At 49.5% G+C, this 21,931-nt stretch overlaps 1 long non-coding RNA gene across 1 annotated transcript; it reads left to right on the top strand.

The window, feature by feature from the left end:
- Window positions 1-46: 46 nt before the first annotated feature.
- On the top strand, window positions 47-5,880 carry LOC134739224 (uncharacterized). Its single transcript, XR_010125831.1, has 6 exons — window positions 47-201; window positions 863-948; window positions 2,261-2,342; window positions 4,163-4,199; window positions 5,106-5,318; window positions 5,566-5,880. It is a non-coding gene; the product is annotated as an uncharacterized LOC134739224 (long non-coding RNA).
- The last annotated feature ends 16,051 nt before the right edge of the window (window positions 5,881-21,931 follow it).

Raw genomic sequence — 21,931 nt, 5'->3', positions numbered from 1 at the left:
TCCCGGCCTCCGCCCCTGAGCACTGCGCAGGCTGTGGGCGGCGCCCGCCGGGGCAGGGGGCGTCCCGGGTCACCCGGCGGCCCGGATCGGCCCGTGACGCCCTCACCCCACCCCTCGGCGGGCCGCAAACGTCCAGAGAGCGCCCCCTCCCCAAGCCCCGACCTGAGCGGGGCGCTAGAAGCCGGGAGGACAAATCAGACGGTCAGACTCAGTCCCTGTCCCAGGGATCGGGGTCCAGCCGCGGGCGGAGCGGGGAGGGAGGGGAAGACGAATGGGCCTGGCACCAAAAACAGCCCAGGGCTGTGGTTCTCAAAGTGTGGCCTCCGTTAGTGCAGAGTCCCTGGCCTCACCCCGGACCTACAGAACCAAAACTCGGGGTTGGGCCCCCTATTTTAACAAGCCCTCTGGGTGGTTCCAGAGTTCAGTAAAGTTTGAGAAGAACTGCCCTGGTGGAAACATCCAGCACCCCACATCCTGCACCCCACAACCCACATCCCACACCCCAGTGTCTCGAAAAGGGTTTCTTTTCACTCTTCACTTAAACAGCCTCACCCTGTTTAAGTACCTCTCCGTTGATACGTGGCTGTGGTGGGGGCAGTGGGCGGGGAGCAGTGGTGTCTGTCCCAGGAATCCCCGGCAGGATTGACAGTCAGTGTCCGGTAGAAGCCATAAGTCCTGTACCAGGGGCCAGGCTGTGGGCATTCGGGTGGTGATGGTTATGGTTATTGTCTTTTGGTGTAGTAATTGTTTTAGTGTTTTAGAATGCAATTGTGCAAATATTTGTGTCCATATTCAGTTGTAAAGCTTTTTTTTTCCCCTTCCATCATTGTGCTTGTTTGACGCTAAGCCACTCAACCCCCAGAAACAGTGTTGACATGAGACAGATCAGATGGCCAGCCTCCCTGGTGACCAGATTCCAGGACAGCAAGCATCCCGGCCAGACCCCAGGTACTCTAATGGGGTCCATAGGGCCCTGGGAGTGAGCAGCTCTGCCTGAATGGCAGGATGGGGCATCCCAGAGGGAGGAGAGGGCATCTGGACAGAGGGGCCTAAAGTGTCTGGGTGGCATCTAGACTGGGCAGACAGTGCCTGGATCGAGTACTGGGGTGGGGCTGGAAACGGCCCCAGGGGTGCCAGAAGGAGGTGGAGCTGTTCTGAGCCCTGTGCCGCCAAGAGGGATGTCTTGGCCTTGGAGGGACCTTTGAGGTCATCTAATCCAGCCTCTTGGTGTGTGACCACTAGGACCTCCCCCACTTCTAATTAAACTTTCTTTCTTTCTTTTTTTTCTTTTCTTTTCTTTTTTTTTTGAGACCGAGTCTCACTCTGTTACCCAGGCTGGAGTGCAGTGGCGCCATCTTGGCTCATTGCAACCTCTGCCTCCTGGTTTCAAGTGGTTGTCCTGCTTCAGCCCCCTGAGTAGCTGGGGCTACAGGTGCCTGCCACCACGCCCGACTAATTTTTGTATTTTTAGTAGAGACAGGGTTTCACTATGTTGGCCAGGCTGGTCTCGAACTCCTGACCTCAGGTGATCCGCCCGCCTGGGCCTCCCAAAGTCCTGGGATTACGGGCATGAGCCACCACGCACAGCCTAAACTTTCTTATTTTGAGATAATCGTGGATTCCCATGCAGTTATAAGAAATAATACAGAGATGTCTTGGACCCAGTTTTCTCCACTGGTAAAATCTTGCAAAATTATACTACAATATCTCAACGAGGATATTGACATAGATGCCATCAAGGTACAGAACATTCCATCAGCAAAGGACCCCCCCGTGGACTTTTTATGTGCTCGTCTCCCTCCCTTCTCCCTCCTGGCAGGCACTTACCTGTTCTCCATTTCTGTAATTTTATCATTTCAAGCATGTTATATAAATGCAGTCATACAGTATGTTACCTTTTGAGATTGCTTTTTTCACTCAGCATAAATCCATGAAGATTCTTCCAAGTTGCATTGTGTTTCAGTAGTTCATTCCTTGCTATTGTGGAGTGGTCAGCGTTCCATGGAATGGGTGCATCATAATTTATTTAGCCATTCATTTGTTGAAGGCTATCTGGGTTGATTGCCAGTTTGGGGCTATTACCAATAAAGCTGCCATAAACATTTGTGTACAGGTTTTTGTGTGAACATAAGTTTTCATTTGTCTGGGAAGAGTGCCCAGGAGTGTAATTGCTGGGTCGTATGGGAGTTGCATATTTAGATTTTTAAGAAACTGCCAAAATGTTTTCCAGAGTGACTGTACCACTTTGCCTTCCCAGCAGCAAAGCTTGAGTGATCCAGTTTCTCCGCATCCCTACCAGCATTTCGTCTTGTCCCTGTGTTTTATTTTTGCCATGCTGATAGGTATGTAGTGAGATCTCATGGTTTTAATTTGCCTTCCTCTAACGGCTATTGATGTTAAAGATTCAAAACGATCTTGAGAGCTTATCTACCATCTGTAAATTCTATCAGTGGTAGGTCTGTTCATGTCTTTTGCCCATTTTCTAATTGGATTGGTTATTTAAAAAATGTTCATTAATTTTTTTTTTTTTTTTTTTTTTTTTTTACCCTATGAGCAGTCGACAGAGAAAAAGTTGATTTTTAAGAGTTCTTGGCTGGGTGTGGTGGCTCACACCTGTAATCCCAGCACTTTGGAAGGCCAAGGCGTGGGAATTGCTGGAGCCCAGGAGTTTGAGACCAGCCTGGGCAACATGGAGAAACTCTGTCTTTACTAAACATACCAAAAATTAGGCTTGGCACGGTGGCTCACGCCTATAATCCCAGCACTTTGGGAGGCCGAGGCGGGCGGATCACCTAAGGTCAGGAGTTCAAGATCAGCCTGGCCAACACGGTGAAAACCTGTCTCTACTAAAAATACAAAATTAGCTGGGTGTGGTGGTGCACGCCTATAGTCCCAGCTACTCTGGCGGCTGAAGTGGGAGAATCACCTGAGCTCAGGAAGTTGAGGTCGCAGTGAGCCAAGTTTGCACCACTGCACTCCAGCTTGGGTGAAAGAAGTGAGACCCTGTCTAAAAAAAAAAAAAATGGTGTAGGGGATTTGGTTTGCAAATACTTTCTCAGTCTGTAGCTTGTCTTTTCATCCTCTTAATGGTTTATTCTCGAAGCATAAGTTTTTAATATTGATAGAGTCCAGTGTATCAGTTTTTCCTTCTATGGAACAAGCCTGTCTCTCATTTCCTGCCAGAACATGAGGCTGCCCTGGTGGGGGATGGAGCCCCGTCTGAGAGGGGCTGGCAGCCCAGCCTGTAGCCCAGACACTTTGCTCATGCCCCCAGCATTTCAGGTCCCCACTTGGCCATGTGGGTGTCGTCTGCTGACCTCTGACCTCTGCAGGGAACAAAAGCAATCTAGATCCTAGACCTGGCTGAAGCCTGTTTCTCGAAGGGCAGGGAAAGGGAAGCAGAAGCCTGCGCACCTGCCTTACAGGCATTGTCTCAGTAAAACCTTGCCCTTGAGGCAGGAAATGAGACCAAGGGAGGCCCGGCTTGCCAGGCTTTCCTAGCACACCTGGGATTTGAGGATCCAGTGCCCTGGCACCCTCTGCAACCTCCCAAGGAGAGATTTGGCGTTGCTTATAGTTAGATGTGGAGAGACCCCCTCCTTCCTAACTTGGGGCATAAGGTCCCCAGAATAACACTAGCTGTAGCCATATGGTAACACTGATGGCTGCCACACACTTGCTATGTGCCAGGGGTGTTGCAGTGCTCCATAAGCATTGCCCCCTTTAACTCCTGCAAGAACCTCTGAAGTGGGTGCTCTCCTCATCTTCATTTAAGAGCTCAGCCGTCTGGGGACACAGAGAGGTGAAGTAATTTACTCAAGTCCACACAGCTCATAGGTGGTAGAGCTAAGATTGGAGCCTCCACGGCAGGGCTGCAGAGGGGGAGGGGCTGGCCAGGGTGAACACACAGTTTGTCGTCCAAATGCAGATGTTGCAAGGAAGAGGGAGCAGGATAGCAGGAGATCCGGGCTCCCTGGGTGGGCACACATGGGTCTGCAGGTTTCAGGGATTCACGTTAAGGAATATTAAGGGTTAAGATTCCCGCCTAACTCCTCAAACCCAGTGGAGCTTTGGGTTGATACCAGTGAGCAGGGCAGGGAGGCCGCTTTTACTTTTCACCTTGTTCTTAATTTGAAGATCAATTCATTCTTTTTTCTTTCAGAAAGCTTTGGTAGTTCCTAAGATGCCGGTCTTTGCAGGTATGAATATTTTTAAAGGAAACTCACGGGTTGTGTCCTGGGACCCCCTAGGTGTGATCTATGGACTATTGTTGAAAGTTGTCAGAATCAAACTGGCGTCACTTGTGTTAAAAAAAAAACACCCTGCCAGATATTGCCAGGTAGGGCCATAAAGGGAGGGTTCTCGTGCATAAATACCTGGTAACAAGAACTATTGCGGGCCGGGCATGGTGGCTCATGCCTGTAATCCCAGCACTTTGGGAGACCGAGACGGGTGGATCATGAGGGCAAGAGTTCAAGACCAGCCAGGCCAACATGGTGAAACCCTGTCTCTACTAAGAATACAAAAATTAGCCAGGCATGGTGCTGCGTGCCTGTAGTCCCAGCTACTTGGGAGGCTGAAGCAGGAGAATTACTTGAACTCGGGAGGCAGAGGTTGCAGTGAGCTGAGATCACCCCACTGCACTGCAGCCTGGGCGACAGAGCAAGACTCCGTCTCAGGAAAAAAAAAAAAAAAAAAGAACTATTGCAAAGGACTCTGCAAAAACTTCACCCTTGCACAAAGGCTGTCACAACCTTACACCAAAAATACTTCTGTGAGGATATCTGCCCAGCAACTGCCTGTCCAGCCTGGGACTGGCACCACCCTTGTTATTAATCCTTGTAGCCAAGGATAATTATCTCAAAACAATTATGTAATCCTTCTCATTTTTCCTTTAAAAACCTTTGTTTAAGGAATGCTCATACGCTGTTGGTGGAAGTATAAATTAGTTCTACCATTGTGGAAAACAGTGTGGCGATTCCTCAAAGAGTTGAAAATAGAACTACCATTCGACCCAGCGGTCCCTTTGGGTATATCCTGGATCTATCCAAATGAATATAAATCGTTCTACCATAAAAACACATGCGCGTCTATGTTCATTGCAGCACTATTCACAATAGCAAAGACATGGAGTAACCTAAATGCCCATCAATGATAGACTGGATAAAGAAAATGCGGTGCCAGGTGTGGTGGCTCGCGCCTGTAATCCCAGCACTTCAGGAGGCAGAGGCGGACGGTTCACCTGAGGTTGGAAGTTCGAGACCAGCCTGACCAACATGGAGAAACCCTATCTCTACTAAAAATACAAAATTACCCAGGTGTGTTGACGCATGCCTGTAATCCCAGCTACTTGGGAGGCTGAGGCAGGAGAATCGCCTGAACCTGGGAGGCGGAGGTTGCGGTGAGCTGAGATCGCGCCATTACACTCCAGCCTGGGCAACAAGAGCAAAACTTCATCTCAAAAAAAAAAAAAAAAAAAAAAAAAAAAATGGAGAAAAAGGAAATGTGGTATGTATACACCGTGGGATACTATGCAGCCACCAAAAAGAACGTGTTTCTTTGCAGGAACATGGATGGAGCTGGAGGCCATCATCCTTAGCAAACTAATGCAGGAACAGAAAACCAAATACCACATGTTCTCACTTATGAGTGGGAGCTAAATGATGAGCACTCATGGATGCAGAGAGGGGAGCAACAGACACTGGGGCCTACTTGAGGGTGGAGGTGGGAGCAGGAAGCAGGTCAGAAGAGGTAACTATTGCATGTGTACTAGGCTTTGTACTTGAGTGACAAAATAATCTGTACAACAAACCCCCATGACATGAATTTACCTATGTAACAAACCTGCACATGTACCCTTGAACCTAAAATAAAAGTTTGAAAAAATAAAAATCTTTGTTTTCCTGGCCTGGTACGGTGGCTTCTGCCTGTAGTCCCAGTGCTTTGGGAGGCCGAGGCAGGAGGATCGCTTGAGGCCAGGAGTTCAAGATCAGCATGGGAAACAAAAGCAAAATTCCATCTTTACAAAACAGTTAAAAAATTATCCAGGCAGCTGGGAGCAGTGGCTCACACCTATAATCCCAGCACTTTGGGAGGCCGAGGCAGGTGGATCTCCTGAGGTCAGGAGTTCGAGACCAGCCTGGCCAATACGGTGAAACTCTGTCTCCACTAAAAATACAAAAAAAAAAAAAAAATTAGTTGGGTGTGGTGGTGGGCACCTGTAATCCCAGCTACTCAGGAGGCTCAGGAGGCTGAAGCAGGAGAATCATTTGAACCCAGGAAGTGAAGGTTGCAGTGAGCCAAGATCGTGCCATTGCACTCCAGCCTGGGCAACAAGAGAGAAACTCCGTCTCAAAAAAAAAAAAAAAAATTAGCTAGGCATAGTGGTGCATGCCTATATTCCCAGCTACTCTGGACGCTGAGTTGGGAAGATCATTTGAGCCCAGGGGTTTGAGGCTGTAGTGAGCTATGATCATGCCATTGCACTCCAGCCTGGGCAACAGAGTGAGACCCTGTCTTTAAAAAAAATGTCTTTGTCTTCCTTTACCTCCCTACACACGCATATACTTTACCATGGCACGGGTATTCCCATTGCAATGCCCTATTTCCCCCAAAATGTCATTTTCTTTTAGAGAGCCCCTCTCTATATGTTGTTTGGGTTGACTGTCTAAGATGGTCTCCCCCACACTCTCTGTTCCCTTCACTGTGTTTCTCTTCCTAGTACTTGGGCATGGCATTCTGTTCTACACTTGATTAGCTCTTTTTCTGAGACAGGATCTCACTCTGTTACCAAGGCTGGAGTGCAGTGGTGTGATCACAGCTCACTGCAGCCTCAACCTTCCTGGGTTCAGGTGATCCTCCTGCCTCAGCCTCCCACGTAGCTGGGACTAAGGGTGCATGCCACCACGCCTGGCTAATTATTATATTTTTTCTAGAGAAGGGGTTTCACCATGTTGGCCAGGCTGGTCTCGAAATCCTGACCTCAGGTGATCCACCCACCTCGGCCTCCTAAAGTGCTGGGATTACAGGTATGAGCCACCATGCCTGGCTGATTCTTTCTTTTTTCTTTTCTTTTTCTTTCTTTCTTTCTTTCTTTCTTTCTTTCTTTCTTTCTTTCTTTCTTTCTTTCTTTCTTTCTTTCCTTTCTTTCTTTCTTTCTTTCTTTCTTTCTTTTTCTTTCTTTCTTTCTTTCTTTCTTTCCTTCTTTCTTTCTTTCTTTCTTTCTTTCTTTCCTTCTCTCTCTCTCTTTCTTTTTTTTTTTTTTTTGATGGAGTTTCACTCTTGTTGCCCAAGCTGGAGTGCAATGGTGCAATCTTGGCTCACTGCAACCTCTGCCTCGTGGGTTCAAGCAATTCTCCTGCTTCAGCCTTCCCAGCAGCTGGGATAACAGGCATGCACCACCACGCCTGGCTAATTTTTTGTATTTTTAGTGGAGACAGGGTTTCACCATGTTAGCTAGGCTGGTCTTGAACTCCTGACCTCAGGTGATCCTCCCACCTCGGCCTCCCAAAGTGTTGGCATTGCAGGCGTGAGCCACGGCGCCCAGCCGGTTATTTCTTTATGGTGTAGTTTATTCAGAAATTCATGAATTCCCTGAGAGAGGAGAGTTGTCTCTTTTCTTCCCCAAAGTATCTCTGGGTGTTTGGAAACAGTGTTTGGCAGGTATTAGAAGGTGCCTAATAGGTATTTGTTGAAAGAATCAGTGAGTAAATGAATACATGACCCTATGGTGTGTGGTTCTGGCCATGTCATTTGCAGCACCCCCTGCTCCCCAGATCCATTCACTGCCTACTCTGTGCTCCCTGAGGCTGACCTTGGTGGACGGCGTCCCCCACCTGGTTGCATTTGACCCATGGAGGCAGTGGCTGGAGATCAGCTGGAGAGAATGAGGCATTTCTCCTCTTGCCCTCTGCTGACCCTCGCAGTCCCCGCGGGTTGCATGCTGACCACAGCTCGTGCCCAGATGCTCTGCCAGGCTTTAGCTCCACTGGCTTCCAGGGGAAGCACCATTTCCTTCCCTCCCTTCTGCAGCCCCAGGGCTGGTAGCAGCTTCCCTCTTTTGCTGGCCTCTGGCTCTCCCTAACCTGCCCACGCCTCTATGAACACGAACCACTTGGTCAGCTCTTCCTTCTGCTGGGACCCTGACTGCAACAGATAGATATTATTATTATTATTATTATTATTATTATTATTATTGAGATGGAGTCTCGTTCTGTCACCAGGCTGGAGTGCAGTGGCATGATCTCAGCTCACTGCAACGTCTGCCTCCTGAGTTCAAGGGGTTCTCCTGCCTCAGCCTCCCGAGTAGCTGGGACTACAGGTGTGCACCACCACGCCCAGCTAATTTTGTATTTTTAGTAGAGATGGGGTTTCACCATGTTGGCCAGGATGGTCTTGATCTCTTGAACTCGTGATCCGCCCGCCTCAGCCTCCCAAAGTGCTGGGATTACAGATGTGAGCCACCGCGCCCGTCCAACAGATAGACAGTATTGTTGCCACTCTACAGAATTGGAAACTGAGGTTCAGAGAGGTTATACATCACGCCCAGGGCCACACAGCAAGTCCTGACAGAGCCAGGGTTGAGCCCGGGCTCCCTGGCTTGGAGCCCATGCTGCTGGCTTTCAGAGGGTTTTGAGCTCTTCTCCTCTGAGGGGCCCAGGACTGGGGTCAACATGAAGATGCCTCAGGTGACCCAGAAGGCAGCTGAGACCTGGACCCCCTCGAAGGCACACGGGTGCCTGTCATAGCTCTGGGAGTGACCACGAGCCCATTGGCCTCTTCCTCCCTGTGAGAGCTGAGCGTGTCTCTGGGGCCTGGCAGGAAACCCAGCCTGTGTGTGTTTCTGCTGCTTAGTCACGTGAGGCTGTGGGAAGCTGCTGGGAGGCTCAAGCGAGGCCCCTGCCCCAACCACAGTGGCGGCCTGACCTCACATTTCCTTCGCTTCTTCTCTGAGTGAGCAGATGTGGCCAGCACCCACCACGTGCCAGGACCGTCCTGACACCCTGAGGGTGAGGGGGGCACCGTGGCAATATATCGGAGGGAGAGGGCACAGGCTCTGCAGCTCGAATACTAAGGCTGAGTCCCTTCTTGAGGGACCCCAGGCTCCTTGCTCCTGCAATGGGGACCATTGCACTTGCTAATTTCACAAGTTTATCCTTTCATTTGCCTATCCATTGGGGGATGGAGCCATTAAAACATCGTTAATGAGCCTTTGTTTATAGCCTGCACCTAAGAAAAGAGCTTTGTGAATCTAAAGCCCTGTATGAAATGTAGTTCTCTGGTGGGGGAGTCTGGGTACCTCCCACCACTGCCCCTGTGCAGCCTAGGCCAAGAGGGCCTTTGGTGCCATTGAAGGACTGAGTGAAAACCTGACTTGTCTGAGGGCTCTGTGCGCTGGGGGGCACCCCTGGACCCTACCCTGTCCCCTGTCACCATAGTCAGGGAGACAGGCCCAGCAGTGCGCAGTGACTAACCCAGGGCCACACCATGTGTTAGGCAGAATGATGGCCCTCTCCTCAAAGAAGTCCGTGTCCTGATCCCTGTAGCCTGTGAATATGTGGCCTCCCGCGCTCCTTATGGCGAGAGGAACTTTGCAGATGTGAATCAGGGTCTTGAGATAGGGAGAAGGTGCTGCATTCTCCCAGGGGGCCTGACGTCATCATAAGGGTCCTTATAAGAGGTGGCCAGGAGGGTCAGAGTGAGAAAAGGGCGAACTGACAATGGAAACAGAGAGAGATTGGAAGATGCCACCTCTGTGGCTTTGAAGCTACAGGAAAGGGCCACAAGTGAAGGAATGCAGGTGCCTCTAGAAGCCAGAAGGGCAATGAGTGACCAGATTCTCTCCTAGAGCCCCTGAAGGAGCACAGCCCTGCCCACACCACAGCCTCCAGAACTGTAAGAGAAGAAATTTATGGGTTTCTTTTCTTTTTTTTTTCTTTCTTTCTTTCTTTTTTTTTTTTTTTTTTCGAGATGGAGTCTTGCTGTGTTGCCCAGGCTGGAGTGCAATAGTGTGATCTCAGCTCACTGCAACCTCTGCCTCCCAGGTTCAAGCAATTCTCCTGCCTCAGCCTCCTGAGTAGCTGGAATTACCACGCCCGGCTAATTTTTGTATTTTAGTAGAAATGGGGTTTCCCTATGTTGGCCAGGCTGGTCTCGAACTCCTGACCTCAAGTGATCCACCCGCCTCAGCCTCCCAAAGTACTGGGATTACAGGTGTGAGCCACCATGCCTGGCCAAAATTTGTGTTGTTTTAAGCCTCTAAGTTTGTGGCTATTTGTTAGAGCGGCCACCAGAAACTAGGATACCCAGCAAGGCTGTGACTGGAGCCTGGGACTCCTGCCACCCAGCCTCTCTGCCCCGGGGTGGGACCCCTGTTCCACGGCCTTCCATCCAGAGCTCCCGGGCTGTGAGATTGCCCGGGTGCTTCGAGATTATTTTTCCTTCCATAGAGTGCTTAAAATGTTACAAAGAATATTATATGTATAAAAGAACTTGAATAATGTGGAAAAACCTCACCCAAGCTCACCAGCGTCGCCAGCACTCAGTGGCAGAACTGGAACCTGGAAGCCCCTATGGGCTCCTCCCCAGGCAAACACTGCTCCATCCTCCTGGAGGTGCTTACCCGCCTGAAGCATGTGCTTTAGTTTTACGCACGTTTGTGCCCACAGGGCACCTTTCATGGGACACTCTTGCCAGCCAGGGGTGTGTAAGGAAGATGGAGACTCTGTCCCAAACAGGGCTGCAGTGTCTCCTGAGAGAGGTGAAAATGACATCAGAAGCCAGTTTCTGATGACAGGCTGGACAGGGAAGCAGCTCTCAGCCTCTGCCTGGGGCTTCTGGAACACCTGCTACCTCGACTCTCAGGCCTCACCCCTGCCATCCTGACCAACGCGCCTCCTGCAGCTGCTGAAGGGCCCTTCCTCTTGACTTGCAGATCTGACCTGTGATTGAAAGGTAGTGTCTGTGCAGGAAGGGGAACATCACACACCGGGGCCTGTTGTGGGGTGGGGGGGAGGGGGGAGGGATAGCATTAGGAGATATACCTAATGTAAATGACGAGTTAATGGGTGCAGCACACCAACATGGCACGTGTATACATGTGTAACACACCTGCACGTTGTACACATGTACCCTAAAACTTAAAGTATAATAATAAAAAAAAGAAAGGTAGTGTCTGTGTAGCATTTTGTGATTTGAAGGGGAAATAAAGTTTTCTGAATAATAACGACATGACATTTGTGTGTATTTTCCCCATCGTGTGCTCTGCTTTTCTTTTGCGTTTTAGCTTCTCAGACATGACCTTTGGTCTCAGATGCTCAGCTTGGTGGCAGCACTTCACATGCAGGGGTGGAGGGAGGTGCTCAGCCCTGGCCACGCAGGGCTGAATTCCAGAGCATAACAAGCAGGAGCAGCTGTTGCTGTGCCCTCCTCACCTCCTTCTCTTCCCTTCTAGAGTGGAAAGTCCTTGAAAGCAAGGATCCTGGCTCTCAGCTCTGTGTCAGCTCTGTGTATACAGCACAGGGCTTGGCACACAGTAGGTGCTTGGTGAACATCTGGGGAGTGAAAGATACCTTGCAGATTCATATAAGTGCATCACCTGTGCCTCATAGTTGAGCACCACATCTGTGCATCACACCTGTGCACCACATCACTCCACCACATCTGCGCATCACTCCACCACATCTGTGCATCACTCCTGTGTGCTACATCTGTGCGCCACGCCTGGGCACCACATCACTCCACCACATCTGTGCATCACATCTGTGCACATCTGTCCACCACATCTGTGCACATCTGTCCACCACATCTGTGCACATCTGTCCACCACATCTGTGCATCACTCCTGTGTGTCACATCTGTGCACCACACCTGAGCACCACATCACTCCATCACATCTGTGCGTCACTCCTGTGTGTCACATCTGTGCGCCACACCTGGGCACCACATCACTCCACCACATCTGTGCATCACATCTGTGCACCTGTCCACCACATCTGTGCATCACTCCTGTGCGCCACATCTGTGCACCACACCTGTGTACCACATCTGTGTGTAACTCCTGTGTACCACACCTATGCACCACATCTGTCCACCACACCTGTGTGCCCCATCTCTGCATCACTCCTGGGCATCACACCTGAGTACCACGTATGTGCACCACACCTGTGTGCTGAGCTCAGGTTGGCAAGTGGAGTGAGAGTAGTCTGTGGGAGCTAGAAGAGACTCGGACTCCAGCCAGGCCTGAGGACCCCACCCTCTGCTCCCAGCCCAGGGCTGGTCCGGGTGGGGGAGCTTGCCCCTCGGCTATGTCTCTCTCAGGAGGTTCTGGGCTCCTTTGGACTCTGGAAGTGCCAGCTCCACCTCGGGGGCTGATACGGTTGGAGTGTTTGTCTCCAAATCTCATGTTGAAAAGCGATCCCTAGCGCGGGAGCTGGGGGCTGGTGGGAGGGGATTGGGTCATGGGGGCAGATCCCTCCTGAATGGTTTAGAGCCACCCCCTTGGTGATGAGTGAGTTCTTGTTTCGTTGATTCACAGGAGATCTGCTTGTTTAAAACTCTGGGATGCCCCCTCCTTGGCTTCTTGCTTCCACTCTTGCCAGGTGAGATGCCTGCTCCCCCTTTGCCTCTCACCATGATTGGAAGCTTCCTGAGACCTCCCCAGAAGCAGCTGCTGGCACCAGGCTTCCTGTACACCCTGTTGGACTGTGAGCCAATTAAACCTCTTCTCTTTATACATGACCCGGTCTCAGGTATTCCCTCCTAGTAATGCAATCAGACTAACACAGGGCACTGCCCTGTGTCACAGAACGGGAATGGAGCCCACTCTCACAAACAAGGTTGGGAGGGCCTTTCCCTGGGGTGCACCCAGACCTCTCATGGGGGAGAGTCCACTCCTGCTCCCAGCCATCCCCCCAGGTTTCTGGGTTTCTGACGGCTCCTACACTGCCAGGCAGCCCCTCTGCCTCACCCCTGAGCCCTACAAGAGATCCAGAGCCCCCCGAGACCTCAGGGCAGAGTTTGACCCCTCTGCCACACCCACACCTGAGCCCTCCTGCCCGAGCGTGTTTGGTAATTTTCCTGAACATTGGAGGGGCCCTGGGGAGGGCCCACATTGTGCACCCCATGGCCCTCCCCCTTCTCTGGGGAGCCCTCCCTCTCCAAACACCAGCTTGTCTTCCTGTGGACCACACAGATTTCAACATCATGGAGCAACAACATCAGATGAGGCCACTCCGGGACTGTGATGGGTCAGGACAAAAGCAAGACCCCTCTGTCATCGTGTCTGAGCACAGGCAACTGCAGGAGCATCGTCCAAGCCACCGAATGTCCAAACTCCCTGGGTCTCAGCAAGCAGGAGTGAGGACAGCTGCTTCGCCAATCACAGTCTTAGCCTCACTGTGGGCTCCCTGCCACATAGACAAGGTTTGCTAAGACCCCAGATCAGGCCGGGCACGGTGGCTCACACCTATAATCCCAGCACTTTGGGAAGCCAAGGTGGGTAGATCACCTGAGGTCAGGAGTTTGCAACCAGCCTGGCTAACATGGTGAAACCCCATCTCTACTAAAATACAAAAATTAGCTGGGTGGGAATGGTGGCGGGCGCCTGTAGTTCCAGCTACTTGGGAGGCTGAGGTGGGAGAATCACTTGAACTTGGGAGGTGGAGGTTGCAGCGAGCTGAGGTCATGCCACTGCACTCCAGCCTGGGCAACAGAGCAAGATTCTGTCTCAAAAAAACAAAAAAACAAAAAACAAAACACACACACACACACACACACATACACACACAAAGAAACACCCGGGTCAGAGAACTAGCCCAGTTTCCTGAGAGCATTCAATCCAGAGTGGGTCCCCAAGCTTACACCTTCCCCAAATCGCACAGCACAAGCCCAAACCCTCTACCAAGCCCTTCCCAGCCCCCCTTATTGAGCTGCCCCGTGCTTCCAATGGCCATGGGCTCTTTCTCGCTGCAACCAGGGATAGGTCTAAGCTGTCCACCACAGGGCTGCTCCTGGTGGTCCCTGGAGGGAGGGTTTTGGCAGTGGGGAGCCTCTCTTGGGGCCCCCAAGAGGCAGCCTTCTCCTTCTGTCCCCAGACTGTGGGGAAGAGGGCAGGAGAGGAGTGAGCGGCTTGTGCCCCAGGCTGGTGGCCGTGCCTGTTGTCCAGCTGACCATCTGTGGCTGCTATCCCCATGGTGACAGGACCTGGCAGGCTCGCTGGGGGAGGAGACCCAGCCCTGGGTAGTGGGCACCCTTGCCAGGCTGGGCTGGAGGAGTGGGAGCTCTAGTAGAGAGCTGCCAGCCTCCTGGCCTTGTCCTGCTGGCTCTGGCTTCAGCACAGACTCATCTGCTCCCGGGACTTGTCCCAGGGGAAAGCCAGGCTGCCTTCTGTCTTCAGCCTGGACCGGATCCCACTGGCCACAGCGGCTGAGGCTTTGGTTCAGTTTGAGGAGTGTTTGCTGGGTGCTAGGCTCTGAGTGTGGGGCTGGGGTGCAGGTGGGAGTTGGATCTGCCCTGGGGACCTTCCAGGCCAGGAGAGCCAGACCCACAAGTGTGACAAAGGTTGTAATACTGGAAGCCCAGAAAGGGTCTTGGGAGCTGCAGCTGGAGCTGGAGGCCTCCCCTCTCCTCCCAGTAGTTCGGTAGAAGCTTCCCTCAAAGAGCAGATCTCAGGTTTGGGGCTCCTGGACCAGTATGCATCCCACAGCCTCCCTTGAGCCTGGAACCTCTGGCCCTCCTTGCTCAAGTGTTCCGGGTGGGGGGGTTGCCTGCCTGTGAGGGTCTGTGGCTTAGGTCCAGGCCCTGAGCCAAGGCAGCGGTGCTGGAGAGGATGAACTCAGCAGAACCCGACCTGCTGCGATGTGGGCCAGATTCCACTTCCTGAGGCCCTCTTCCTGGGGACAGTCACTCACCCCTCCCCGTGGGAATGGCTCTGGCTGTCCTGCTGCCCCTCCCACACCACAGGGGGTATAACATGGGGATAAAAGGAGTCTGGGATGAGGCCTTTCCCTTGCAGCCAGCCCCTGCCCCCCACCCCTCCAGTGTGCACTCCGAGAACCTGGCAGCGAGCCCCTGCACTCAGCCCAAACATCCTGTACCAGGGAGTGGGATTAGCCATGAGGTCGGCGGCCGGGCAGTCCCGCCAACAATCTGTCTTCAATTGCTGCTCTCGGGTTTCCCAACCAGAACAAGCCTCGCTTATGTAGGGAACCCAGGCTCGGCCTGCCTTAAAATAACTCAGCATCCTTGGTGGCCTTCTGGGTGGAGGCAGCTTCTGAAGCTCTTCCCCTTTCAGCCTTCCTGGGCCTCCCAGGACTACCCTGGACACCCCCTGTGCCAATTCAATGCTTCCTCACTGGAGCCAAACCCTGGGTGGTGTTTTGTAGACTCCTTAGCGTCTTCTGCATGGATGATCAAGTTGTCAGTGCGTAGAGACTGGTTAGGGCCTCTGAAATGAGGTGGAGTGGAAGTGACGAGAGCTGACCTCCCTGCCTTGTTCCTGAGCCCTGCGGAAAGCCTGTAGTCTCTCATCATTCACTGACTTTAGCTGTAGGTTTTCTTCAGGTTTCTTTCCGGTTGGTGAAGTTCCTTTCCATTCTTAATTTGCTGAAAGATTAAAAACATTGTTTTTGCAACTATTGAAATCAATTCTTTTTTTTTTTTGAGACGGAGTCTTGCTCTGTCTGTCGCCCAGGCTGGAGTGCAGTGGCGCAATCTCAGCTCACTGCAAGCTCTACCTCCCAGGGTCACGCCATTCTCCTGCCTCAGCCTCCCAAGTAGCTGGGACTACAGGCGCCCGCCACCACGCCCGGCTAATTTTTTGTATTTTTAGTAGAGACAGGGTTTCACCGTGTTAGCCAGGATAGTCTAGATCTCCTGACCTCGTGATCCACCCACCTCGGCCTCCCAAAGTGCTGGGATTACAGGCATGAGCCACCGCACCTGGCCTGAAATCAATTGTTTATTCTATCAATGAGGCAAATCACACTGATTGATTTCAAATATTCAAGTAACCTTACATTTCTGGGAGAAATCGCATTTGGCCAGGATTCTTCACCCTTTGTATATATTGGGGGATTCCATGGGCTACAATTGTGTTGAGGATATGTTGAGGGATACTGATCTGTAATTTTCTTTCTTTCTCCCCTCCCCTCCCCTCCTCTCCCCTCCCCTCCCCTCCCCTTCCCTCCCCTTCCTTTCCCTCTCTCCGCTCCATCCCTTCCTCCCTCCCCTCCCCTCCCTTCCCTTTCCCTCCTTCCTTCCTTCCTTCCTTCCTTCCTTCCCCCCTTCCTTCCTTCTCTCCTTCTTGCTTTCCTGTTTCCATAAGACTGGTTACATTATTTCTTCCTTAAATATGTGCTAGAGGCTGGGCGTGGTGGCTCATGCCTGTAATCCCAGCACTTTGGGAAGGTGAGGCAAGTGGATTGCTTAACATCAGGAGTTTAAGACCAACCTGGCCAACATGGTGAAACCCCATCTCTACTAAAAATACAAAAATTAGCCAGGTGTGGTGGTGCACACCTGTAATCCCAGCTACTCCGGAGGCTGAGGCAGGAGAATCGCTTGAACCAGGAGGCAAAGGCTGCAGTGAGCCGAGATCACACCACTGTACTCCAGTATGGGTGACAGAGTGAGACTCTATCTCAAAAAAAAAAAAAAAAAAAAAAAAAATGTGTGCTAGAAAAGCCATTAGAACCTGAAGTTTTCTTTGTGAGGTAGTTTTAATTACAAATCTAAATTTCCTTACTAAATATAAGGCTCTTCAGATTTTTTAGTTTCTCCTGTGTCAGATTTGATAAGTTACATTTTTCAAGGAATTTATTAATTTCACATGTGTTGTCAAATTTATTGCTGTGAAGTTGTTAATAATGTTCCCCTATTATCTTTTTTTAATTTATTTTTATTTTTATTTTATTTTATTTTATTTTATTTTATTTTAAGACAGAGTCTCGCTCTTCTGCCCAGGCTGGAGTGCAGTGGTGTGATCTTGGCTCACTGCAACCTCTGCCTCCCGGGTTCAAGCAATTCTCCTGCCTCAGCCTCCCGAATAGCTAGGATTACAGGCGCCCACCACCACACCCAGCTAATGTTTTGGTATTTTTAGTAAAGACGGGATTTCATCACGTTGGTCAGGGTGGTCTTGGACTCCTGACCTCAGGTGATCCACCTGCCTTGGCCTCCCAAAGTGCTGGGATTACAGGTGTGAGCCACTGCGCCCAGCCTCCCCTATTATCTTCTTAATGTCTATAGAATCTGTAATGATATCCCCTCTTTCTTTCTCAGTATTGTTAATTTGTGTTTTCTCTCTTTTACTTGGACAATGTTATCAGGTTTTTAGTTATTTTGTTAATCTTTTCAAAAAGCCAAAGAACCAACAATTGGGTTTTGTTCATTTTTGTATTAGTTTACTATTGCTGCTGTAACACAGAACTACAAACTTAATAGCTTCAATCAACAGAAATTTATTATCTATGGTTTTGAAGGTTAGAAGTCTAACATGGGCCTCACTGGCTCAAATCAAGATGTTTGCAGGGCTGTGTCCCTTTCTGGAGGCTCTCAGAGAGAATCCCTCCCCTGTCTTTTTCAGCTTTTAGAGGCTGCCCACATTTCTTGGTTCCTATGCCCTTCCCTCCATCTTCACAGCTAGCAATGGTGAGCTGAATCTTTCTTACATCTCATCATTGCCCTCTTTTGCCTCTACTTCTACTTTTTTTTTTTTTTGAGAAGGAGTCTTGCTTTGTTGCCCAGGCTGGAGTGTTCAGTGGCGCGATCTCAGCTCTGTGCAACCTCCATCTTCCGGGTTCAAGTGATTCTCCTGCCTCAGTCTCCCCCAGTAGCTGGGATTACAGGCATGCTATTTTTCTTTTTTTTTTTTTTTTGTATTTTTAGTAGAGACGAGGTTTCACCATGTTGGCCAGGCTGGTCTTAAACTCCTGACCTCAAATGATCCACTTGCCTCAACCTCTCAAAGTGCCGGGTTTACAGGCATGAGCCACCGCCCCGGCCTCTACTTCTGCTTTTAAGAACCTTGTGATTACATTGGGCCCACCCGAATAATTCAGGACAATCTCCCTATTTTAGCAGCCTTAATTTAACCTGCAATGTTAATACCTCTTTGCCATGAATCGTAACATGTTGACAGACTCTAGAGATTAGGACATGGACATCTTTGAGGGGCCATGGTTTTGTCACAATTTTCTCTATCTTTTTGTTTGTAATTTTATTCATTTTCTCTCTTATCTTTATTTCCATCCTTCTGCTTATACTGGGTTTAATTTAATCTAATTTACATTCAAATTATTTATTTATTTTTTTTTTTTTTGAGACAGAATCTTGCTCTGTTGCCCAGGTTGGCATGCAATGGCATGATCACAGCTCACTGAAACCTTAACCTCCTGGGCTCAAGCCATCCACCCACCTCAGCCTCCCAAGTAGCTGGGACTATAAGCATGTGCCACCATACCTGCCTACTTTTTTGTATTTTTGGTACAGACAGATTTTTGTTGTGTTCCCCAGGCTGGTCTTGAACTCCCGGGCTCAAGCAATCTGCTGCCTCAGCTCCCAAAGTGCTGGGACTATAAATGTGAGCCACTGTGCCTGGCCTAATTTTTATTTTTATTTATTTATTTTTTTGAGACAAGGTCTCAACTCTGTCACCCAGGCTGGAATCCAGTGGTGTGGTCATGGCTCATTGCAGCCTCTACCTCCTGAGCTCAAGTGATCCTCCCATCTCATCCTTCCAAAGAGCTGGGACTACAGGTGTACCCCATCACACCTGGCTAATATTTTAATATTTTTGTAGAAACGGGGTCCCACTATGTTGCCCAGGCTGGTCTTGAGCTTCTGGGCTCAAGTGATCCTCCTGCCTCAATTTTATTTTAATTTTTATTTATTTTATTTATTTATTTTTGAGATGGAGTCTTGCTCTGTCACCCAGGCTGGAGTGCAGTGGCGCCATCTCGGCTCAGCACAAGCTCTGCCTCCCGGGTTCACGCCATTCTCCTGCCTCAGCCTCCCAAGTAGCTGGGACTACAGGCGCCCACCACCATGCCCAGCTAATTTTTTGTATTTTTAGTAGATACAGGGTTTCACTGTGTTAGCCAGGATAGTCTCGATCTCCTGACCTCGTGATCTGCCTGCCTCGGCCTCCCAAATTGCTGGGATTATAGGCGTGAACCACCACGCCTGACCTATTTTATTTTTATAGCTTCTTTTATATTTTTTTGAGACAGACAGAGTCTTGCTCTGTCACCCAGGCTGAAGTGCAGTGGTGGGATCGCAGCTCACTGCAAACTCTTCCTCCCAAGTTCAAGTGATTCTCATGTCTCAGCCTCCCAAGCAGCTGGGATTACAGGCATGTACCACCACGCCTGGCTAATTTTTGTATTTTTAGTAGAGACAGGATTTTACCACGTTGGCCAGGCTGGTCTCAAACTTCTGACTTCGTGATCCACCTGCCTTGGCCTCCCAAAGTGCTGGGATTACAGGTGTGAGCTACCGTGCCTAGCCAATTTTTTGGTATTTTTAGTAGAGATGGGGTTTCACTATGTTGGCCAGGCTGGTCTCAAATTTCTGGCCTCAGGTGATCCACCCGCCTTGGCCTCCCAAAGTGCTGCAGTTATAGGTGTGAGCCACTGTGCTCAGTCAATTACCACCTTTTAATTGGAGCATTTATTCCATTTACATTTAATGTAGTTACTGATATAGTTCGGTTTAGGCCCACCATCTGTTATGTATTTTATATTCATCGTCATCAACCCCTTCATCATGTCCAAATTCTTCTTCCTTCCCACTGACTTTATCTTCACCTTCTTCACAGTCTACATCTTCACTTTCATCTTACCTTCTTCACAGTCTACATCTTCACTTTCGTCGTCACCTTCTTCACAGTCCACATCTTCACTTTCATATTCACCTTCTTCACAGTCTACATCTTCACTTTCATCGTCACCTTCTTCACAGTCTACATCTTCACTTTCATCTTACCTTCTTCACAGTCTACATCTTCACTTTCGTCGTCACCTTCTTCACAGTCCACATCTTCACTTTCATATTCACCTTCTTCACAGTCTACATCTTCACTTTCATCGTCACCTTCTTCACAGTCTACATCTTCACTTTCATCATCACCTTCTTCGCAGTCTACATCTTCACTTTCATCGTCACCTTCTTCACAGTCTACATCTTCACTTTCATATTCACCTTCTTCACAGTCTACATTTTCACTTTCATATTCACCTTCTTCACAGTCTACATCTTCACTTTCATCGTCACCTTCTTCACAGTCTACATCTTCACTTTCATCGTCACCTTCTTCACAGTCTACATCTTCACTTTCATCGTCACCTTCTTCGCAGTATACATCTTCACTTTCATCATCACCTTCTTCATGTCTACATCTTCACTTTCATCTTCACCTTCTTCACAGTCTACATCTTCAATTTCATATTCACCTTCTTCACGATCTACATCTTCACTTTCATCTCACCTTCTTCACAGTGTACATCTTCACTTTCATCGTCACCTTCTTCACAGTCTACATCTTCACTTTCATCGTCACCTTCTTCACAGTCTACATCTTCACTTTCATCGTCACCTTCTTCACAGTCTACATCTTCACTTTCGTCGTCACCTTCTTCACAGTCTACATCTTCACTTTCGTCGTCACCTTCTTCACAGTCTACATCTTCACTTTCGTCGTCACCTTCTTCACAGTCTACATCTTCACTTTCGTCGTCACCTTCTTCACAGTCTACATCTTCACTTTCGTCGTCACCTTCTTCACAGTCTACATCTTCACTTTCGTCGTCACCTTCTTCACAGTCTACATCTTCACTTTCGTCTTCACCTTCTTCACAGTCTACATCTTCACTTTCATCTTACCTTCTTCACAGTCTACATCTTCACTTTCATATTCACCTTCTTCACAGTCTACATCTTCACTTTCATCATCACCTTCTTCACAGTCTACATCTTCACTTTCATCTTCATCTTCGTCTCCATCAAACTCTTCCTCTTCACTATCCTTATCCTCCTCATTTTCCTCATTTTCTCCTTCTTCATCCTCCTCTTTGTCATCTACATCATCCCCCTCAACATCTGAGTTGTGGGCTTCCTGGTCCTCTTGGTCATAGTGATCAAGGTAGGTCAGCTGAGGCAGGAGCTTGAAGACACTCTCCCAGTCTTCATTCAGGCTAGTAACCTCACTGTTTGGGAGGTCCAAGCTCTTTGGATGTTCCAACTTTTTCAAAGGTTCTAAAGTTCTGATATCTTTCAGTGTATTTCCATCCAAGTTTAGATATGTGAGTTTCTAACATGTCCAGATCTCCAAAGTCTCTATTGTCAAGGCAGCCAGGAGAGATTTGAAAATGAAATCAAGCCTACAGTTATTAAATGGAGGAACTCTAAGTTCAGAAATTCAACTGTAAAGCCCTCAATTTCTCCATCACTTGATTGGCAATTGTCCAAGACAAGTTTTAGAACAGCGGGTGGGGTCTGGTGCTTCAGCTCCAGGTGGAGTCTCCTCTTCATGTTCACGTTCCCCTCTTCTCCACTCTCCAAACTTTCTGAAGATAGGGGAAGGATGTTCCTGCCTGTGCAGTAGGGCCATCAGAAGGAGTCTGCTTATGGCAGAGGCCAGCGGTGTGGTCCTGGGAAATGTGTAGCTTGCAGGCAGACAAATGGAGCCCCCAGAGTCAAGTAACTCAAGAGAGTAGAGAAATCGTGGAGGGAGAAGGCAATGTGTATTTTTTTTTTTTTTTTTTGAGACAGAGTCTTGCACGGTTGCCCAGGCTGGAGTGCAATGGTGCTATCTTGGCTCACTGCAACCTCTGCCTCCTGGATTCAAGTGATTCTTGTGCCTCAGCCTCCCGAGTAGCTGGGATTACAGGTGACTGCCACCACACCCAGCTAATTTTTTGTATTTTTTACTAGA

This window comes from Pongo pygmaeus, chromosome 23 (genome assembly GCF_028885625.2).
Source record: "Pongo pygmaeus isolate AG05252 chromosome 23, NHGRI_mPonPyg2-v2.0_pri, whole genome shotgun sequence".
NCBI classification, from domain to species: Eukaryota; Metazoa; Chordata; class Mammalia; order Primates; family Hominidae; genus Pongo; species Pongo pygmaeus.
This window is presented reverse-complemented; position numbering and strand designations above follow the sequence as displayed.